Here is a 21,479-nt window from a genome sequence, read left to right on the forward strand (position 1 = left end):
CAATATATGAAGCAAGACACTCAATATGTTAACCAACAGCCAACAGAAGACTGAATAGTGGTACATGAGAGATGAGAAACAAAGAAGATAAACCCTACAACTGCCCCAATTACAAACCAGGGGAAAAAAGCAAGAGGTCTGGGAAGCTGAGGCAGGTGGATCATTTGAGCTCAGGAGTTCGAGACCAGCCTGAGCAAGAGCGAGACCCTGTCTCTACTAAAATTAGAAAGTAATTAGCTGTACAATTGAAAATATATAGAAAAACTTAGCTGGGCATGGTGGTGCATGCCTGTAGTCCCAGCTACTCGGGAGGCTGAGGCAGTAGGATTGCTTGAGCCCAGGAGTTTGAGGTTGCTGTGAGCTAGGTTGACATCATAGCACTCTAACCTGGGCAACAGAGTGAGACTCTATCTCAAAAAGAAAGAAAGAAAAAAAAAAATCAGAGGGAGGACCAGTCAAAAACCTGGCAATCTCTCTGAGTAAAAGAGATGATGTTAGGAATCAAGAAGGCAGCCAGGGCCGGGCGAGGTGGCTCACGCCTGTAATCCTAGCACTCTGGGAGGCCGAGACAGGTGGACTGCTCAAGGTCAGGAGTTCGAAACCAGCCTGAGCAAGAGCAAGACCCCGTCTCTACTATAAATAGAAAGAAATTAATTGGCCAACTAATATATATATTAAAAAAAAAAAAATTAGCCAGGCATGGTGGCACATGCCTGTAGTCCCAGCTACTCAGGAGGCTGAGGCAGGAGGATTGCTTGAGCCCAGGAGTTTGAGGTTGCTGTGAGCTAGGCTGATGCCACGGCACTCACTCTAGCCTGGGCAACAAAGCGAGACTCTGTCTCAAAAAAAAAAAAAAGAAGGCAGCCAGGCCTGGTGGCTGACACCTGTAAACCAAGCATTTTAGGAGGCCAAGGTGGGAGGAATGCTTGAGGCCAGGAGTTCTGGGCAACATAGCCAGACCCCACCTCTACAAAAAAATAGAAAAACTCAGCCAGGCACAGTGGCACATGCCTGTAGTCCCAGCTACTCAGGAGATTGAGGTGGGAGGACTGCTTTAGCTTGGGAATTCCAGGTGGTGGTGAGCTATGATCAAACCACTACACTTCAGACTGGGTGACAGAGTAAGTCTCTGTCTCTAAAAAAATTAAAAAAAAAAAAAAAAAGTTTTTGTTTTTTTTTTTTGTTTGTTTGTTTTTTTGAGACAGAGTCTCACTCTGTTGCCCAGGCTAGAGTGCCATGGCGTTTTCTAGCTCACAGCAACCTCAAACTCCAGGGTGCAAGCAATCCGTCTGCCTCAGCCTCCCAAGTAGCTGGGACTACAGGCACACACCACCATGCCCGGCTAATATTTTCTATATATGTTTTTAGTTGGCCAATTAATTTATTTCTATTTTTAGTAGAGACAGGGTCTCGCTCTTGCTCAGGATGGTCTCAAACTCCTGACCTTGAGCAACCCCCCCACCTTGGCCTCTCAGAGTGCTAGGATTATAGGCATTAGCCACCATGCCCAGCCAAAATTAAAAATTTTTTTTAAAAAAGAATCAAGAAGGCAAAGGTGACTAGGTGACACTCACACAGTAGAGTGTCTAAAAGGAGAGCACTGCAGAGAGCACTCTGGAAATCTGCAAAGGGTCTCCTCTGAGCCTTCAGCAATGAGCTAATCAGTACACATATGTGAAGAAATTAACCAAGGTTAGGGAAAAAACTACTACTTGGGCCCTGAAACTAACACAGGGACCTTCTAGGAGATTGGGAGATTTTGCAAGAGGCACTGCTACAGGAAGGGAGCTACTTTGGGTCCCACACACTCCCTGCGAGTTAAGCAGCTGCAGCAAGGTGCCATTTTAGGGTCCTGCCCCAAGAGAATGCATACTGCGCTGGGGCTGAGGCACAGGCTCCACAAGTGACACACAAGCTACCATCGTAAGGGCTGAGCTGTGAAACCAGCCTAGCTTCGACACCACCCTAACCCCCCAACACAATGCTACATCACTCAGAACAAGAGACAGGATTGCCCAGCCCAACATCACTGGCATCTGAGCACTCCTCCCAGGTACCTGACATTGGGCCTATCAACCCTGCAACAACCACCACAGCTAGCATCTACCAACATGTCACCTGCACACTTAAAGACTGGTCCGCCCAGCCACTGCAGCCATCACCAACAACAGCACACTCCACTTGGAACCCAGAGGGCCATCTAGCCACTATCAGCACCATGCCAGCTGCCCAAGGCCTCAGAACCTGCCCACCTGCCCAGCACAATGCTGCCCCTACCAGCATCCAAGTAAGCCATCTGGAGGCCTAAGAATCAGCCTACCTGTACCCTCTAACATTGGTGCCAGTGTATGCCACCCTGGGGCCAAAGAACAGGCACGTTCAGACCACCACTGCCACCACTGGGGCCCGAAGATTGGCATCCCACTTCCCAGCAAAACTTCACCACAGTGTCCACCTAGCCACCAAAGACATAACAGATACCACTGATGCTGATTAAAGCCAAAGAAATTATACAGAGACTATACTGCTGCATGCATCCAGAATCAAAGCCAAAGTGCCCTATCCAACCAACACCATAGATACATCTTCAGGAAAAAGCCCTCCCCTATGAAAGCAAATTCAAAAAATTGGAAGAAGTGACTATTACACCAGATGTGCAAATATTAACATAAGGACACAGGAAACATGAAAAAAGAAAATATGACACCTCCAAAGGAACACAATAATACTTCAGCAACAGATCCCAAGCAAAAACAAATTTACAAAATCCTGAAAAAAGAATTCAAAATATTAATTTTAAAGAAGCTCAGTGAGATACAACAGAATACTGAAAAATTAACACAAATCAGAAAAACAATTTAGGATATGAATGAGAAATTTACCAAGGAGATAGATATCATAAAAAAGAATAAAACAGAAATTCTAGAAATGAAAATTTCATTGAAAGAAATACAAACCACATTTGAAAGTTTCAATAACAGATTACAGGACCTTTTTAAATAACTCAGTCATACAAATATAAAGAAAAAAGAAAAAGAATGAGCAAAGCTTTTATGACATCTGTGACACGTTAAACAATCAGATATTTGAATTATTGATATCCCAGAAGTCAAAGAGAGAATGAAAGGGTTAGAAAACCTATATAACAAAATAATAGATGAAAAATTCCCGAGTCTAGCAGGAGATTTAGACAACCAGATATGGGAGGCTCAGAAATCCCCAAACAGATATAAGGCAAAAAGGTCTTCTCCTTGGCACATTATAGTCAAACTAACACCAAAGACAAAGAGATAACTCTAAAAACAGCAAGAGAAAAGAGTCTAGTCACCTATAAAGGAATCTCCAACAGTCTAACAGTGGATTTCTCAGAAGAAACCTTACAGATCAGGAGAGAACTGGATGACATATGCAAAGTGCTGAAAGAAAAAAAAAGGCAGCCAAAGACACCATACCCAGCAAAATTACCCTTCATAAATAAGGAGAAATAAAGTATTTCCCAGATAAGCAAAAGTTGGGGGAGTTCATTACCACTAGACCAGTCCTACAATGAATGCTCAAGGGAGTCCTAAACCTGGAAGGAAAAGAATAACAGCTATGATCATGAACATATCCAAAGTATAAAACTCACTGGTAAAGAGAATAAAAAAATGAGGGCGAGAAAGGTTTCAAATGGTGCCACTAGAGAAAACCACCAAAACACAATGACAAACAATAAAAGAAAAATAAAGGACTAAAAAATATAGAAAACAACAATATGACAGGAACAAAACCTCATGAATCAATAATAACCTGGAATATAAATAGATTAAATTCTCTGCTTAAAAGACAGAGACTAGATGAATGGATAAAAATAAATGATCCAACTATATGCTGTCTATAAGAAACATACTTTACATCCCATCCTTATGGATTGGAAGAATATCATTAAAATGACTATACTGCTCAAAGCAATCTAAAGATTCAATGAAATGCCTATCAAAATACCAATGTCATTTTTCACAGAAATAGAAAATAAAAATTCTAAAATTCATATGGAACCAAAACAGAGCCAAAATAGCCAAAGCAATCCTGAACCAAAAACAAAGCTGGAGGCACCACACTACTTCACTTCAAAATATTTTATTACAAGGCTAGTAACCCAAACAGCATTGTATTGGTACAAAAACAGACACACAGATCAATAGAACAGAATAGAAAATACAGAAATAAATCCACATATTTACAGCCAATTGATCTTTGACCAAGCCATCAAGAACATACATTGGGTCAGGAGCAGTGGCTTACATCTATAATCTTAACATTTGGGGAGGCAGAGGTGGGAGGATCACTTAGAGACAGAGTCTCACTCTGCTGCCCAGACTAGAGTGAGTGCATGGTGTCAGCCTAGCTCACAGCAACCTCAAACTCCTGGGCTCAAGCAATCCTGCTGCCTCAGCCTCCAGAGTAGCTGGGACTACAGGCATGTGCCACCATGGCCAGTTAATTTTTTTCTATATATATTAGTTGGCCAATTAATTTCATTCTATTTATAGCAGAGATGGGGTCTGGCTCTTGTTAAGGCTGGTTTCGAACTCCTGACCTCGAGCAATCTCCCTGCCTCTGCCTCCCAGAGTGCTAGGATTACAGACATGAGCCACAGCACCTGGCCTTGTATTATACTTTTAAAATAGCTAGACAAGGCCAGGCACAGTACCATCATATAGAAATGATAAATATTCAAATGGTAGATACCCTAAATATCCTAACTTGATCATCACACATTCTATGTATGTATCTCACATGTACCCCCATTAATATGTATGTACAAATCACCAAAAAAAAAAATCCCAAAAGTAGAAATTTTAAAACTACAATGAGGCCGGGCGCGGTGGCTCACGCCTGTAATCCTAGCTCTCTGGGAGGCCGAGGCGGGCGGATTGCTCGAGGTCGGGAGTTCAAAACCAGCCTGAGCAAGAGCGAGACCCCGTCTCTACTATAAATAGAAAGAAACTAATTGGCCAACTAATATATATAGAAAAAATTAGCCGGGCATGGTGGTGCATGCCTGTAGTCCCAGCTACTTGGGAGGCTGAGACAGAAGGATCGCTTGAGCCCAGGAGTCTGAGGTTGCTGTGAGCTAGGCTGACGCCACGGCACTCACTCTAGCCTAGGCAACAAAGTGAGACTCTGTCTCAAAAAAAAAAAAAAAAAAAACTACAATGAACAGCAAATGGAAACAGTGAAGGCAGAAGAAAGAAGTAATAAATAACAGAAATCAATGCATCCAAAAGATTCACTGGTTAAGATTAAAAAGAATCTGGATAAGATTTAAAAAAAACAAAAACTGATAAACCTTCATCCAAACTGAGCAGCTGTGAAATATCAGGTATGATAGGGATGACAGATATTACAGACATGAACAGAGCCAGTTGTTTGAGACCATTTTGAAGTAAGAGTAAGACCCCATCTCTACAAAAAAATAGAAAAATTAGCTGGGTGTGGTGGCATGCACCTGTAGCCCCAGCTGCTCAGGAGGCTGAGACAGGAGGATCACTAGAGCCCAGGAGTTTGAGGTTGCAATGAGCTATGATGATGACACTGCACTCTAGACCAGGTGACATAACAAGACTCCCTCTCAAAACAAAACAAAAAGAACATATATTGGGGAAAGGACACTTTCTTCAATAAAAAGAATATTATAAAAAATTATGCTGATAAATTCTATAACTTCAATAAAATAGAAAAACTGTTTATTTCCTTGAAAGAAACAATTACCAAAGCTCATCCAAACAGATAACATGAGCAGCCCTACATCTACTAAAGAAATTGAATCTGTACTTTAAAACATTTCCACACAAAAAAACTCCAGGCCCAATGAAGATGGCTTCCAAATTTAAAGAATACCAATTCTATACAAACTTTAGCAAACTCTGGAGGAGGAAATGCTTCCAAATATCTTCCATGAGACCAGTATCATCTCATAACAAAATCAGACAAAGATATCAGACCAATATTTTTCATAAACAAAGGCAAAATTTCTTAACACAATTTTAACAAATATATAAAAAGGGTAATTCATAATGACTGTCTTAGTCTTCTTGGGCTGCCATAATAATATCATCAACTGGGTGGCTTAAACAACAGAAGCTTACTTTCTCAGTTCTGGAGGCTGAAAGTCTGAGATCAGGGTGCCAGCACTGTTGGATTCTGGTGAGGACTTTTTTGCTGGTTTGCAGACAGCCACCTTCTTAACATGTCCTCACATGGTGTAGAGAGAGAGAGCATGCGATCTCTTTCTCTTCTTATAAGACCACAGTCCTATAAGGCCCCACCCTTACGACCTCATTTAACCTTTATTACCTCCTAAAGATGCTCTCCCTGATAGTCACAAAGAGAATTTGAGCTTCAACAAATGAATTTTGGGAGGACACAATTCAGTAAAGACTAAATGGGGTTTATCTCAGAAATGCAATATTAGTTTAAAAAATCCAAGTTAATAAACCTAAAATGAAAAAAACACATAATCATCTCAATATATGCAAAATCTGACAAAATTTAATGTCTATTCCTTATAAAATTTCTCAGTAAACTAGGCATAGAAGGGAACTTCCTCCTATTAATAACAGAAAGGCACAGTGAAAAAACTGTAGTTATCATCATATTAATACTTAATAGTAAAAAGACTCAACGCTTTCCCCCTAAGATCAGAATGAAGGCAAGAATGTCCCGTCACCACTGTACATGTTGTTCTAGCAAGAAAAAGAAATTAAAGGCATCCAGATCAGAAATAATTAGGTAAAAATGTCATTAATCACATATAACCATGATCATTTATGAAGAATTTTTTTAAAGCTATTAAAATTGAATGAGTTTAGAAAGGCTATAGAATGAGATCAATATACAAAAATTTATTGTATTTTTTTTTTAATTTCGGCATATTATGGGGGTACAGATTTTAAGGTTTCAATAATTGCCCATTTCCCCCCCTCCCCCCACAAGTCTGAGTCTCCATCATGACCATCCCCAGATGGTGCACATCTCACTCATTATATATGTATATACCCGCCCCCCCCCACCTGCCCAATACCCTATTACTGTAGTACCTATGTGACCACTTAGGTGCTGTTCAGTTAATACCAATTTGCTGGTGAGTATATGTGGTGCTTGTTTTTCCATTCTTGGGAAACTTCACTTAGTAGTATGGGTTCCAGCTCTAACCAGGAAAATATAAGATGTGCTATGTCACCATTGTTTCTTAGAGCTGAATAGTAAGTACTCCATGGTATACATATACCACATTTTATTAATCCATTCTTGGATTGATGGGCACTTGGGCTGTTTCCAGAGCTTTGCAATTATGAATTGTGCTGCTATAAACATTCGAGTGCAGGTGCCTTTTTTGTAGAGTGTCATTGGATCTTTTGGGTAGATGCCCAGCAATGGGATTGCTGGATCAAATGGTAGATTCACTTGTATCGCTTTAAGGTATCTCCATATTGCTTTCCACAGAGGTTGAACTAGTTTGCAGTCCCACCAGCAGTGTAGGAGTGTTCCTCTCTCTCCGCATCCACGCCAGCATTTATTGTTTGGAGACTTTTTGATAAAGGCCATTCTCACTGGAGTTAAGTGATATCTCATTGTGATTTTGATTTGCATTTCCCTGATGATTAGAGATGTTGAGCATTTTTTCATATGTTTGTTGGCCGTTCTTCTGTCTTCTTTAGAAAAGTTTCTGTTCAAGTCCTTTGCCCACTTTTTAATAGGGTTATTTGATTTTTTTCTTCCTGATTTTCATGAGTTCTAAGTATATTCTAGTTATCAGTCCCTTATCGGATGCATAGGATGCAAAAATTTTCTCCCATTCTGTAGGTTGTCTGTTTACTTTCATGACTATTTCTTTGGCTGTGCAGAAGCTTTGTAGTTTGATCATGTCCCATTTATTTATTTTTGTTGCTGCTGTGATTGCCTTTGGGGACTTCTTCATAAACTCTTTGCCTAGGCCGATGTCTAGGAGAGTGTTTCCAACTTTTTCCTCTAGAATTCTAATAGTTTCATACCTTAGGTTTAAGTCTGTTATCCAGCGTGAGTTGATTTTTGTGAGAGGTGAAAGGTGTGGGTCCTGTTTTAGCCTTCTACAGGTGGCTATCGAGTTTTCCCAGCACCATTTATTGAAAAGGGATTCTTTTCTCCAGCGTATGTTTTTGTCTGCTTTGTCAAAGATTAGATGGCTATATGAGGATGGTTTTATATCAGGATTCTCACCTCTGTTCCACTGGTCCATATTCCTATTTTTGTGCCAATACCATATTGATTTAATTACTACAGCTTTGTAGTATAGTTTGATATCTGGCATATTAATGCCTCCCATTTTGTTTTTGTTGCCTAGAATTGCTTTTGATATTCGGGGTCTTCTTTGGTTCCATACGAAGCGTAAAATTATTTTTTCTATATCTGTGAAGAATGCTGATGGAATTTTAATAGGAATTGCATTGAATCTGTAGATCAGTTTGGGTAGTATAGACATTTTGATGATGTTGAGTCTGCCGATCCACGAGCATGGTATGGATTTCCATCTGTTTACATCCTCTGCTATTTCTTTCCTCAGTGTTTCATAGTTCTCCCTGTAGAGGTCTTTTACCTCCTTGGTTAAGTATATTCCTAGGTACTTTAATTTCTTTGTTGCTATTGTGAAGGGAATTGAGTCTTTGATTTGGTTCTCAATTAGATTGTTGTTGGCATATATGAATGCCTCTGATTTCTGTGTACTGATTTTGTATCCTGAGACTTTACTAAATTCACTAATCAGTTCCAGGAGTTTCTTGGTTGAATCTTTGGGGTTTTCTAGATATAATATCATATCATTAGCAAACAGTGAAAGTTTGATCTCTTCTCCCCCTATTTGGATACCTTTAATTCCATTTTCCTGTCTGATTGCTGTAGCCAAGACTTCCAGCACTATGTTGAATAGAAGTGGAGATAGTGGGCAGCCTTGTCTGGTTCCAGTTCTAAGTGGGAATGATTTCAATCTTTCCCCATTCAGTATGATGTTGGCTATGGGTCTGTCATATATGGCTTGTATCATTTTTAGGTATGTCCCTTCTATGCCTATTTTCTTAAGTGTTCATATCATGAAAGGGTGTTGAATTTTGTCAAAAGCTTTTTCTGCATCTATTGAAAGAATCATGTGGTCTTTGTTTTTGCTTCTGTTTATGTGGTGAATTACATTTATAGATTTACGTATGTTGAACCATCCCTGCATCCCTGGGATGAAGCCCACTTGGTCGTGATGGATTATTTTTTTTTGATAAGCGTCTGGATTCGGTTAGCTAAGATTTTGTTGAAAATTTTTGCATCTATATTCATTAGAAATGTATTGTATTTTTATACATTAGTAATTGAAATGTTAAAACAATAGCATTTAGAGTACCATAAAAAACATAAATATTTAGGCATAAATATGACAAGAAATGTAGATCTGTATACTGAAAACTATAAAATACTGCTAAGATAAATTAAATAAAAAAATAAATGGAGTTATATACTGTGTTCATGTATCAGAAGACTCAATATCTCAATGTGTCGATTTTCTCCAAATTCATCTGTATATTCAGAATTATAAGAACAAAATACCAGCAAAGTTTTTTGTAAAAATTGATAAGCTTATTCTAAAACACATTTGGAAATGCAAAGAACCTAGCACAGCTAAAACACCTTTGAAAAGTAAGAATAATATTAGAGAACTTAAATTACCTGGCTTGAAGACTTAGCACAAAGCTAGAGTAGTCAAAGCAAAATGATATTGGGCTCAAGACAAACAAACAGATGTTTGAAACAGAATGTAGAGTCCAGACATAGACCCAAATATATATAGTCAACTAAGTCTTTAAAATACTTTCTTATTGAAATAAAATTAACAGAACATAAAATCTACCATTTTAACTATTTTAAAGTGTACAATTAAGTGATTTTAGTATAGTTACAATATTTGGCAACCATTACCATTATCTGATTACAGAATATTTCTGTAATCAGAAAGAAATCTCATCCCTTCCAATTTCCCCCATCCCAGCCTCTGGCAGCCAATAATCTACTTTCTATTTCTATGAATATGCCTATTATGGATATTTCATATTAATGGAATCAAATCATACTCAACAAAACCAAAAGTTGGTTGTTTGAAAAGATGAATAAAATTGACAAACCTTTAGCTAGAGAAATGAAAAATAGAAGACAAATTACTAAAGTCAGAAATGAAAGCAGATCATTAGATAGCACTAATGACCTTAGAGAGAAATAAAAGGATTGCAAAGAGAATTGCAAAAGAGAATCCTAGGAACAACTGTATACCTACAAATTAGATAACCTAGATGAAAAAAACAAATTCCTAGAAATAAACAAACTACCAAAACTTACTCAAGAGGAAACAGAAAGTCTGAATATCCCTATAAGGAATAAAGAGATTGAATTAATAAAAAAATTTCCCACAAAGAGAGGCGAGGGTGGGAGGATTGCTTAAGGCCAGGAGTTAGAGGTTGCAATGCCCTATGATGGCAACTATCTCACTCCAACCTGGGAAAATAGCAAGACCCCACACCTAAAAATGCTTTTAAAAAAGAAAAATTTCTCACAAAGAAAAACCCAGAACTCGGCCGGGCGCGGTGGCTCACGCCTGTAATCCTAGCTCTCTGGGAGGCCGAGGCAGGCGGATTGCTCGAGGTCAGGAGTTCGAAACCAGCCTGAGCAAGAGCGAGACCCTGTCTCTACTATAAATAGAAATTAATTGGCCAACTAATATATATATACAAAAAATTAGCCGGGCATGGTGGCGAATGCCTGTAGTCCCAGCTACTTGGGAGGCTGAGGCAGGAGAATTGCTTGAGCCAGGAGTTTGAGGTTGCTGTGAGCTAGGCTGACGCCACGGCACTCACTCTAGCATGGGCAACAAAGCGAGACTCTGTCTCAAAAAAAACCCAGAACTGGATGGCTTCACTGGCAAATTCTACCAAACATTTATAAAAAGAATTAACAGCAATCCTTCTCAAACTCCTCCAAAACACAGAAGAGGAGGGAATACTTCCCAACTCATTTTATGAGGCCAATTTTACCTCATGTATAATAAGAAATACATATTTGGCATAATAAGAAATATATATTTGGTCTCTGCTCCCTGATTCCTGACACAGAGCTCCTAAAAATCCTCATGATTTCCTGAGTGATAGAGTGCTAGCAGCATCTTTTGTTCTAATATTTGATTGTTGGCCCTGGTTCCTGACACACAGCTCCTTGCAATTTCCTAAGTGATGGGGGTGAGAGGAGAGTCTTACATGGAGCTTTCAAATCCTTTCAAGTTTCCTGGGTGATAAAAGCATCTTTTGTTCTAACAGAGCGATTCTAGGTGGGTTCCCGGATATCTTCAGAATGGGAAATGGTCACCAGAAGGACTAAGCCATGATTGCAAGCCTGGAACTTTCAGCCCCATCCCCATCCTCTGGGGAGGAGAAAAGGGGCTGGAGATTGAGAGAACAATCGGTAATGCCTGCATGATGAAGCCTTCATAAAAATCCCTAAACTACAGGATTCGGAGAGCTTCTGGGTTGGTGAGTATATTCCTGTGCTGGGAAACAGAAGCTCCTACATTAGGGACCCTTCTGGATCTTGCCCTGTGTACCTCTTCATCTGCATGTTCATTTGTATCTTTTATATAATAAACCTGTAAATCTCAGTAAAGTGTTTTCCTGAGTTCTGTGAGCCATTATAACAAATCATTGAACCTAAGGAGGGGGTAATGGGAACCCCCAATTTATAACCAAGTCAGATCGAAGTGCAGGTTCCCTGGGACACCCAATACTTGTAACTGCTGTCTAAAGTGGAAGGCAGTCTTGTGGGTCTGCATCCTTAAGTTGTGGGTCTACACTAACTCTGGGTAGCTAGTGTCCGAATTAAATCGTAGGATACCCAGTTGGTGTCCACAGAGAACTGGAGAATTGCTTGGTGTGGTAAAACCACAAATTTGGTGTTAGAGTGTTCTAAGAATGCAATATAACATTTTTCTAGCTGGGCGTGGTGGCTCACATCCTAACACTCTGGGAGGCTGAGCTGGGTGGATCCTTTGAGCTCAGGAGTTCGAGACCAGCCTGAGCAAAAGCAAGATCTCATCTCTACTAAAAAAATAGGAAGCAATTATCTGGACAACATATATATATATATATATATAAAATAAATAAATAAATTAGCCGGGCATGGTGGCACATGCCTGTAGTCCCAACTACTTGGGAGGCTGAGGCAGAAGGATTGCTTGAGCCCAAGAGTTTGAAGTTGCTGTGAGCTAGGCTGATGCCATGGCACTCTGGCCTGGGCAACATAGTGAGACTCTGTCTCAAAATATAAATAAATAAAAAGATATCATTTTTCTTTTACCCTGACACCAAAGCCATTCAAAAGATATCACAAGAAAACTACAGATGAGCACCTTATGAATATGAACACAAAAACTTTCAACAAAATCCTAGCAAAATGAATTCAGCAGCATATGAAAGAGATTACATAATATGACCAAATGGGATTTATCAGGATAGGGCCTAGCCATGCCAGAAAGATCCAACATGAGATTACATGATTGCAACTTTGGACCAGTTCCCATTCTGAGCCATGTGGTATCAGGGAGAGAAAAGGAGCTAGAGATTGAATTCAATCACAGGGCAAAAACTCTAGTAAAATTGTTACAGTGAACCTCAGTGGAATTTCCTGATGGGTGAACATACTGGTGTGCCAGGAAGGTGACATGCCCAGAACGTGACCTGTCCTGATTCCACAGGGAGAAGGCATGGAAGCTCTGCATCCAGGATCATAGACCTTTTGGTATGCGTCTCCCCATCTGGCTGGTCCTAAATCGCATCCTTTCTTATGAAACCATAATTGTCTAAGTATAGTACTTTCCTGAGTTCTGTGAGCCATTCTAGTGAATTACAGAACCTGAGGTGGGTTATGAAAACTCTTTAGATTTGTAACTAGTTGGTCAGAAGTGCAGGTGGCCTTGGGAACCCCACCTGTGGCTGGTGTCTGAAATGGCAGCAGTCTTGTTGGTGACCATACCCTTAAACCTGTGGAACTGGAAGCTAGCTCCAGGTGGTTAGAGTTAAATTCCAGGTGGTTCTGATTCTAACCAGTATACCACCTGGTATACCAATTGTACAACAGTACACCAGTTGGTGTTAGAATAAAACCCTACCAAGGATTTTTGTGAAATTTGACATATTGATTCTAAAATTCAGATAGAAATATAAAGGGCTGAAAATAAGCAACAACAGCATTGTAGAAAAAAAAAAAACCCAAAGAATCTGCCTTATCAGATAGCAAGACTTACTTTAAAGAAATAGTAACTAAAACCATGTGATGAAGAGATACACCAATGTAACAAATAGAGCCTAGAAATAGACCTACAGATTATACATGTGGAAACTGACACACAGGAGCTGGCATTACAAATCAGTGAGGAAAAATACCTCATATAATACACAAAAATAAATTCCAAGAGGTTTAAGACCACAATTGGAAAAATAAAACTTTTACAAGAAAATACAGATCACTATCTTATGACCTCAGAGTTATAAAGATTTTTTAAACAAGATATAAAAAGTGTAAACATAAAAGATTGGCAATTATACTACACTAAAATTTTAAAGTTTGCATCAACAAAAGATGCTATAAAAAGGTAATATACAAAGGGGGAAAGTGAACAACTAAAAACATGAAGAAATGCAACCTTATTATACAACACAATGAAAAACTAATTCACAACCACAGTAAAAAAAGCTTAAAAGTCTGACAATACCAAATGTTGATTATTTGGATAAATGGAAACCCTCATACAGCCCTGGCAGTGTATAAATTGATAAAGCCTCTTTGGAGAGCAATCAGGCTATATCAAGGATAAAAAAAGACATATATATATATCTCCTTCAAACCAGCAATTCCACCTCAAGGCAAAGCTGCTAGAATGTTCACTACACCCTATCACTCATAACAGGACAAAAACAAACTTAAAAGTCCACTAATTAAAAAAGCATAAATTACAGTATAGTAGTCCTCCCTTATTTGCAGGGGATATGTTCCAAGACCTCCAGTGGATGCCTGAAACCCCACATAGTACTGAACCACATATAGTCTATGCACAAATTTCTTTTTCCTTTTTCACAAGTTCATGGATAGAAGACTCATTTTTTTTTTTTTTTAATTGGAGACAGAGTCTCACTCTGTCACCCAGGCTAGAGTGCAGTAATGCTATCACAGCTCACTGTATCCTTGAATTCCTGGCTTCGGCCTCCCAAGTAGCTAGGCCTTTTTTTTTTTTTAGAGAAGGGGTCTCAAGAATGTTGTCCAGGCCGGTCTCAAACTTATGGACTCAAGTGAGCCTCTTGCCTGGGCTGAGATTACAAGCATGGGCCACCAAAACAAGCCTCATTCTTATCGTGGACTATAGCAACCTCAGTATTCAATTTTTTCAGTTTCTTTATTGAAAACTTTCACCTTTTCACTTAAAGTAAGCACTTTATGACTATTCTTTGGCATATCCAAATTGCTAGCATCACTTCTCTTATACTTTGAGGCCACTATAAAGTAAAACAAGGGTTGCTTAAACATGACCACTGTGTACTGCAATATGCAATCTGATAATTGAGATAGCTACCAAGTGATTAACAGGCTGGTAACATATACAGTATAGATACACTGGACAAAGGTATGATTCACATCCTGGTCGGAATGGAGTGGGATAAAGTGAGATTTCATTATACTACTCAGAGCAGCGCACAGTTTAAAACTTACGTTATTTATTTCTGGAATTTTCTATTTTATATTTCCAGATGGCAGTTGATCACGGGTCAACTAAAACAGCAGAAAGCAAAATGGCAGATAAAGGGCGGGGAACTACTTTAATTTCATGTAATGGGATACTATATAGCAGTTAAAATAAACAAAACAACATGTATCAATATGGATATATTTTTAAAACAGAAACTGAAAAAACAGTTGGGGGAAATTAAATTACAGAAGAATGCATAAAATATTATACCATTTATATATAAAGTTTTAAAGCTTGTAAATATATATCATGTATTATTTATGGATACATAAATATATACTCCTAGTATAAAAGTATTTTATATTTGTGGGAATAATAGACTCCAAAATTCAGGACAGCAGTCAGCTGTAGGAAGGGAGGGAAGAAAATAGGAATAGGAATTGTAATGGTACACAGAAAGCTTCAAATTAACCTGTACTTTTAATGTTGTTTAAAAAGTAAAAGCAAATAAAAACAGCAATATTGTCAAAGTTCTGGAGGGAAGTTACTTGAATACTATACTGGAATACTATATTCAATCTAAACCAGCAGTCAGAAGAGACGACAAAATAAATATATTTTGGGGCATGTGAGAACCCAAAGTTTACCATTAGTTACCTATTTGAAAAGGGATGTACTACAGCAAAAGAATGAATCTAAGAAAGAAAATACAGGAATAAAGAACAGTGGTGAGCAAACAAACTACTAAAACATACAGTTTGATTTAAATAATTATTGAAAAATAATGTAAAAATAAATTAATGGCAAAATGGAACTAAAATACCACATAATTAAAACATGACAGGTTGAGTGTAGAACTGAGAGGCAGGCTCAGGAAAGAAGTCTGTAAAGATTTTTATATTGCCTGAGTATATTAAACCTATTATAGCAATATATTATGCTCTAGTATTAACCATAGAGGAAATGGAGAAAATCTCACAATATTAATTTCATTGTAATAGACATATGTTGTTTATATTATTGATAATTACAGAAATATACATAATTTCTTTCTTTTTCTTTCGGAGATGAGATCTCACTATATTGCCCAGGCCTCAAACTCATGGGCTCAAGCAATCCTCCTGCCTCATCCGCCCAAGTAGCTAGGACTACAGGCATGTACCACCACACCTGGCTTCATTTCTTTAAATGGTAATATTTTTTTCTGTTAAAATGATATAACCATCCATCACCAATTAAATGGCATGAGATCAGACTTTATAGCTCAAGTAACATTGGGGGTCTGAATTAGCACATGGTGTGTTTAATAGTTGGACAAATAGTTGTTCTGCATGTAGAATTCAACTCAAATGTCTCTGCTAGAGAATCTTTCAAGATTAATCAAGAATCTCGTATCAACTTTCAACCCACACAATCATATATATAATTTATATACTTTTCATCTATATAATGGACTCAATCCACACTATATATTTGACATGTTTGTCTATCTAGAATGGCATTTCTGTTTCTTTGAAGATCCATTTGCTTCTTAGTGGGAAGAGGAAAACAGAAAGGAATATCCAACAACTATCAAATCTCTATACCTAGCAGATTAGCTGTGTTAGCTAATCTCTAAAATTACAACAAACTTTTTTTGCAAATAAAAGGGGCAGAATATCTCAGTTAAAGAAAGTTCTACCTATAAGAGAACACATTGGGCACAAATGCCAAGATAGTTAATTAAAGTTAATTTTAATTAGCATAAGTACATAAATAAGGCACTCTCAAAAACTGTTCTTAAAAGTTTAAAAGAATATATTAAATGTATATTTAAAGTATGTATAGCATAAACATGTATAACAAATAATTCACAAAAGCCAAAAGAGCTGTGAAGTAAGATATATTGTCATGGTTTATTCAGAATAAACTTTTAGTAAGCTATGAAATTAACACACTGCTTCAAATAGTACTCATATGTAAGTTTTTGGAATTCTGAATTTTTATTACTAGAAAGTTACACATTTCCCCTATAGACCCTGGATCTTTTCAGCTGTTTCCTTCCTCAGTAAATGGAACTTCTTACTCTCCAAGCCAGAAACCTGGAAATCAATACTAATCACTTCCTACTCAAAGACCTTTCACATCAATCCATTCACTAAGTCCTTATCAATTCTGCCTGCAAAATCTTTCTCAGATCTAGCCTTTCCCCTCACTCCCTACAGCCACTGCCCCAATTCATATCTCATGAATAATATTATAATAACCTCTAGCTGGTTTTCCTATCCTCAAACTGTCCACTGCCTTTCCAATGACCCAAAACCATTTAGTTTCAGAAAAGAGAATTTCAGGTCACCCCTGGTGAAAATCATATATTAATAAAACAATTCAGAGAAACTGGTATGGGAATTTTTAAAAGAAGATAAATAGCAGAAAATGAATAATGACTTTTCCCCAAAGTATCTTGGCAAAGATAAAAGAAAAACTGGATTTTAAAACTATACTCTGAGGATTCCTGTAAAAAGTAATAAGCTTAGAAGAAGTTAAGATATGCTTTGCATGTAGTTAAGGCATGATATAACCACATGATCCAAGAAAGGAGTTAAAAGATTATCCAAAGATTTTCCATCTCAGGCTTCTAAGGCACTATTATAAAACCCAAGATAAAGAGGACCCAGGAGGAAACACCTGAGTCATTAAAAAAAAAATTAAATGAGTGAAAAAAACAAGTGGGAGGGGGATTCAGTAATGCGTATCTTTACAACCAATACCCAAAAGAAAAAGAGTTACACCTTGAAAAATGTCTAGCAAGTAAAAGATGAAAAGAAAAACTAACAATACATCAAAATACCCATTATTACTAATATGAAATATGTGACACATTCATTCAACTAACATTTGAGCATCTACTATATGCTAAATACTATGCTAGAAATAGAGTAAGACAAAATAAATTCCTTATGGAATTTATTGTCAGTCTTTGATATGTTGCCTTTACTTAATGTGCTATTTATTTTACTTTAAAGAAAGGAAAAAATACTTCTAAGGAATTTGTATCTCCCAATCTAATTTTTTCAGATGGCCTTCAGTTCCTCAACCACAAATCTTATCAGAAACCTCATGCATATAGTTAGGTTCCAATTTCCTGTACACATCATATTATCAAATGTCTAAGCCTTCTCATGCTGTTCCCTACCTGGAATGCTTTTCCAACTTCTATTCAATATTCAAATTTCCATAATGACTAAAGTAAAGTTATGATTACCTCTGACCAAAGTTAGGGATATGCTCTTTCATATTCCCAAAGCACCTTAGAATTCCTCTACACAGCAGTTATACTTCATATTATAACTGTATCTATTACTAGATGCATGCAAACATGGTACAAACACACTGTCTGTAAGAGACATACTTTAGAACCAAAGACACAAGGAGGTTAAAAGGATGAAAAATGATACAGCATGCAAAGCAGTAAAAGACAGCAGAAGTAGATATACCAACACCAGACAAAACAGACTGTAAGCTATGGTGAGCACGTGTAATCCCACCTACTCAGGAGGCTGAGGCAGGAAGATCACTTGAGCCCAGAAGTTCAAGACCAGTCTGGACAACATAGCAAGACCCTTCTCAAAATAAATAAATTTAAAATAGACTTTAAGACAAAATTTGAAGAAAACTATCAGGACAACTAGGTTAGATATTCCTGGTTACCCATTAAAATCACTGATGCCTCAATCCCCAGAGATTGTGATTTTAATGGAACATTGTAAGGCCCAGGCCCAGTTATTTTAGAAAGGGATTCAGGTGATTTTAATGCAAAGCCAGACATAATTAATTAAATCACATGATTATCATAAGGGTCAAAACCCACTAAACTAGAAGGAAAAATAAGACCATTTCTTTAATTAGGATAAATGGAAGTCATACAGCAAGGGAACATACCCTGAAGGATTTTGATGGCACGATGCACAAAATTTTACAGCCACAGGATATGGAGTCTTATTTTAAAAATATTCAAGAAGAAAACTATTTCAAAGTATGAGAATACGAGGGTTATCCTAAGCAAACATGAAGGGCAGGTAAAGATTCAGGTTCAAAGAATTCAACTGTACCTATGAACTTGCGTTTCTTTAATTTCACTACATTTCAGTATCCCGTTAAAATACTATTCCTTTCTAAAATAATGTTTATATTAATAAAATTGAAACTTTTAAAAGTAAAACAAGCTAAGTGGAAATACACTACCATCTGACTTACAAGCCTAAGTGTTCAGACTAAGATCATAGTACTGAAGATCACATTGTAATCATAAGATCACACCTGAAGGGATAATACAGTGGTTAAGAACTAGGGCTTCAAAGCCAAACTTAGCCAGTTTTAAATCCCATAGCATTACAAACTATCTTTTAATCAAATTTTTCTCCAACTCTAATACTGTGTTACTTTAGGCAAATTACTTTACCTAAGATTCAGTTTCCTTATCTATAAAATGAAAATATTAACAGTAACATAGAGTGGTTGTGAGAATTAAATAAAGAAATCTTAGTAGAAGACTTTACTAAGTAGTCTGGCTCAAAGGTAAGCTCTAATAACTGTAACAGTATTATTAAAGGTATTTAACCTATAAAATTATAGTAAAGCATGCATATTTCAAAGACCCCCCCCCTCTTCTTTTCTTTAAAGAAGGACCTCTCTCTCTCTCTCTCTCTCTTTTTTTTTTTTGTTTAAGAGGAGTCTCGCTCTGTCATCCAGGCTGGAGTGCAGTGCTGTGATCATACCTCACTGCATCCTCCAACTCCTGGGCTCAAGCAATCCTCTCGCCTCAGCCTCCAGAGTAGCTAAAACTACAGGCACGTGCCACCAAGCCCAGCTGATTTTTTCCCCAATTTTTCTGTAGAGACAAGGGTCTTGCTATGTTGCCCCAGCTGGTATGGAACACCTGGCATCAAGCAATCCTCCTGCCTTGGCCTCCCAAAGCTCTGAGATTAGAAGCATGAGCCACCGCACCCAGCCTTATTTTTACATTTTTATAATTTATTTTTATTCCCATAAAAGATGAGAATATAGAAGTTAATTAAGGTAGAAACGGAAGGTCCAAAATATGGGAAAATAAGAAAGAAAAAGGGTGAGATATAGTTATCATTGGGATATCAGACCAGGTAAGAGTAGGAGAGAAGATAGGCTATAAAATAAAAAGGCCCTGAGACATAAAGAAAGATAGCATGGACAAACCAGCTGATCACAGTGAAAATTTATAGGACAAAAAAAAATCTCTAAAATGAGGAATGTTATGGAATGTCTGAATTCAGATGCCAGCCCAAGTTAGTGCTGCTGTAGATGGCTCCTTTATGGTTCTAACAAAGTAGAGCTCAGCAAGATTTTGATGGGAATATAAATTAAACTCCATTATACTTCTTGAGTAATGAAAGTTTTCCAATGTGTTACAATCTTGCCAAATCCCAAAACTCCAAACACCCAAAGCAAGTTACAATATGGAATAACCCATTTTAATTTTTTCTTCCTAAAGGCTTTTAAAATTTAAACATTGAGAAAGTGGCAATTAGATTTATTTGCAGCACCAACTGTGAGGTTGCTCAGGACAAAAGGAATAGAGTAAGTATGAAAACAAATCCCCTGAGATATCCAGCACAGTCAGTGCCAGAGCCTCATAACACTGCACTTTTCCTGTAAAACACACTCACTGAGGATCAAGGCACCTAATCCCACATACTAGTAGATTGTCAAGTATGTTCTTTCCCAACCCTCTTTCCTCTAAGTAACCTAACTAAATTTTTCAAGTTGTACCTTTAATAAGCACATCCTTTCCCATCTGAGTACAGAGCATCAACACCATGCATCCAACCTTATGCCTCACCAAGACCTCGGAATTATACCTCCAAATCAGATCTTAAATCAGTCCACTCAGATGAGACTTTGAGGCCAGTACAACAGAAATGTTGAAACAACTCTTACCCTTACTGCCAATTACTACTATTATGTCACTTGGCACCTATCCCAGCATTGCCTTATGACAATTAGAAGAAACCACCGTTATCTTTGAGTGAAAGAAATTAGTTCAATGTAATGTCATCGGCAAGGCGCGGTGGCTCACGCCTGTAATCCTAGCACTCTGGGAGGCCCAGGCGGGCAGATTGCTCCAGGTCAGGAGTTCGAAACCAGCCTGAGCAAGAACGGGACCCTGTCTCTACTATAAATAGAAAGAAATTAATTGGTCAACTAATAAATATACAAAAAATTAGCCGGGCATGGTGGCGCATGCCTGTAGTCCCAGTTACTTGGGGGGCTGAGGCAGCAGGATTGCTTGAGCCCAGGAGTTTGAGGTTGCTGTGAGCTAGGCTGCAGCCACAGCACTCACTCTAGCCTGGACAACAAAGCGAGACCCTATCTCAAAAAAAGAAAATGTAATGTCATCATTCTGTTAACAAAAAACCTTTTAGACTCATCTACCTCAAGAAATAGTAAAAGAATTACATGTAAAATTAGATAACTATTGAGGAAACAGCAATTACTCACTCTGCCACAGTAGTATGAAAGCAGCCATGGACAACAGTATGTAAACAAATGAACATGGCTATGTACCAATAAAACTTTATTTACACAAATAGATGACATGCCAGATTTGACCCAGAGGCTATAATGTCCCCACTCCTGTACTGAACTATCACAGACTAGGCTTTAACTTCAAATTACATGTATTTAT

The 21,479-nt window shown here is 37.9% G+C and overlaps 1 protein-coding gene across 4 annotated transcripts in view; it reads right to left on the reverse strand.

The window, feature by feature from the left end:
• The window catches only part of RSF1 (remodeling and spacing factor 1), a 125,716-nt gene that overhangs the window by 97,946 nt on the left and 6,291 nt on the right, over positions 1-21,479 (reverse strand). For 2 of the 4 annotated variants that reach the window (XM_020286635.2, XM_076002337.1), the window contains exon 1: positions 6,132-6,491. The exons of the other annotated variants lie outside the window; for them this stretch is intronic. The gene's annotated coding sequence lies outside the window, so the exon portion shown is untranslated. Of the gene's footprint in view, positions 1-6,131; positions 6,492-21,479 lie in introns of those variants that run through there. 4 annotated transcript variants of the gene reach the window in all.

The sequence above is a fragment of the Microcebus murinus genome, chromosome 4, assembly GCF_040939455.1.
Source record: "Microcebus murinus isolate Inina chromosome 4, M.murinus_Inina_mat1.0, whole genome shotgun sequence".
NCBI lineage: Eukaryota > Metazoa > Chordata > Mammalia > Primates > Cheirogaleidae > Microcebus > Microcebus murinus.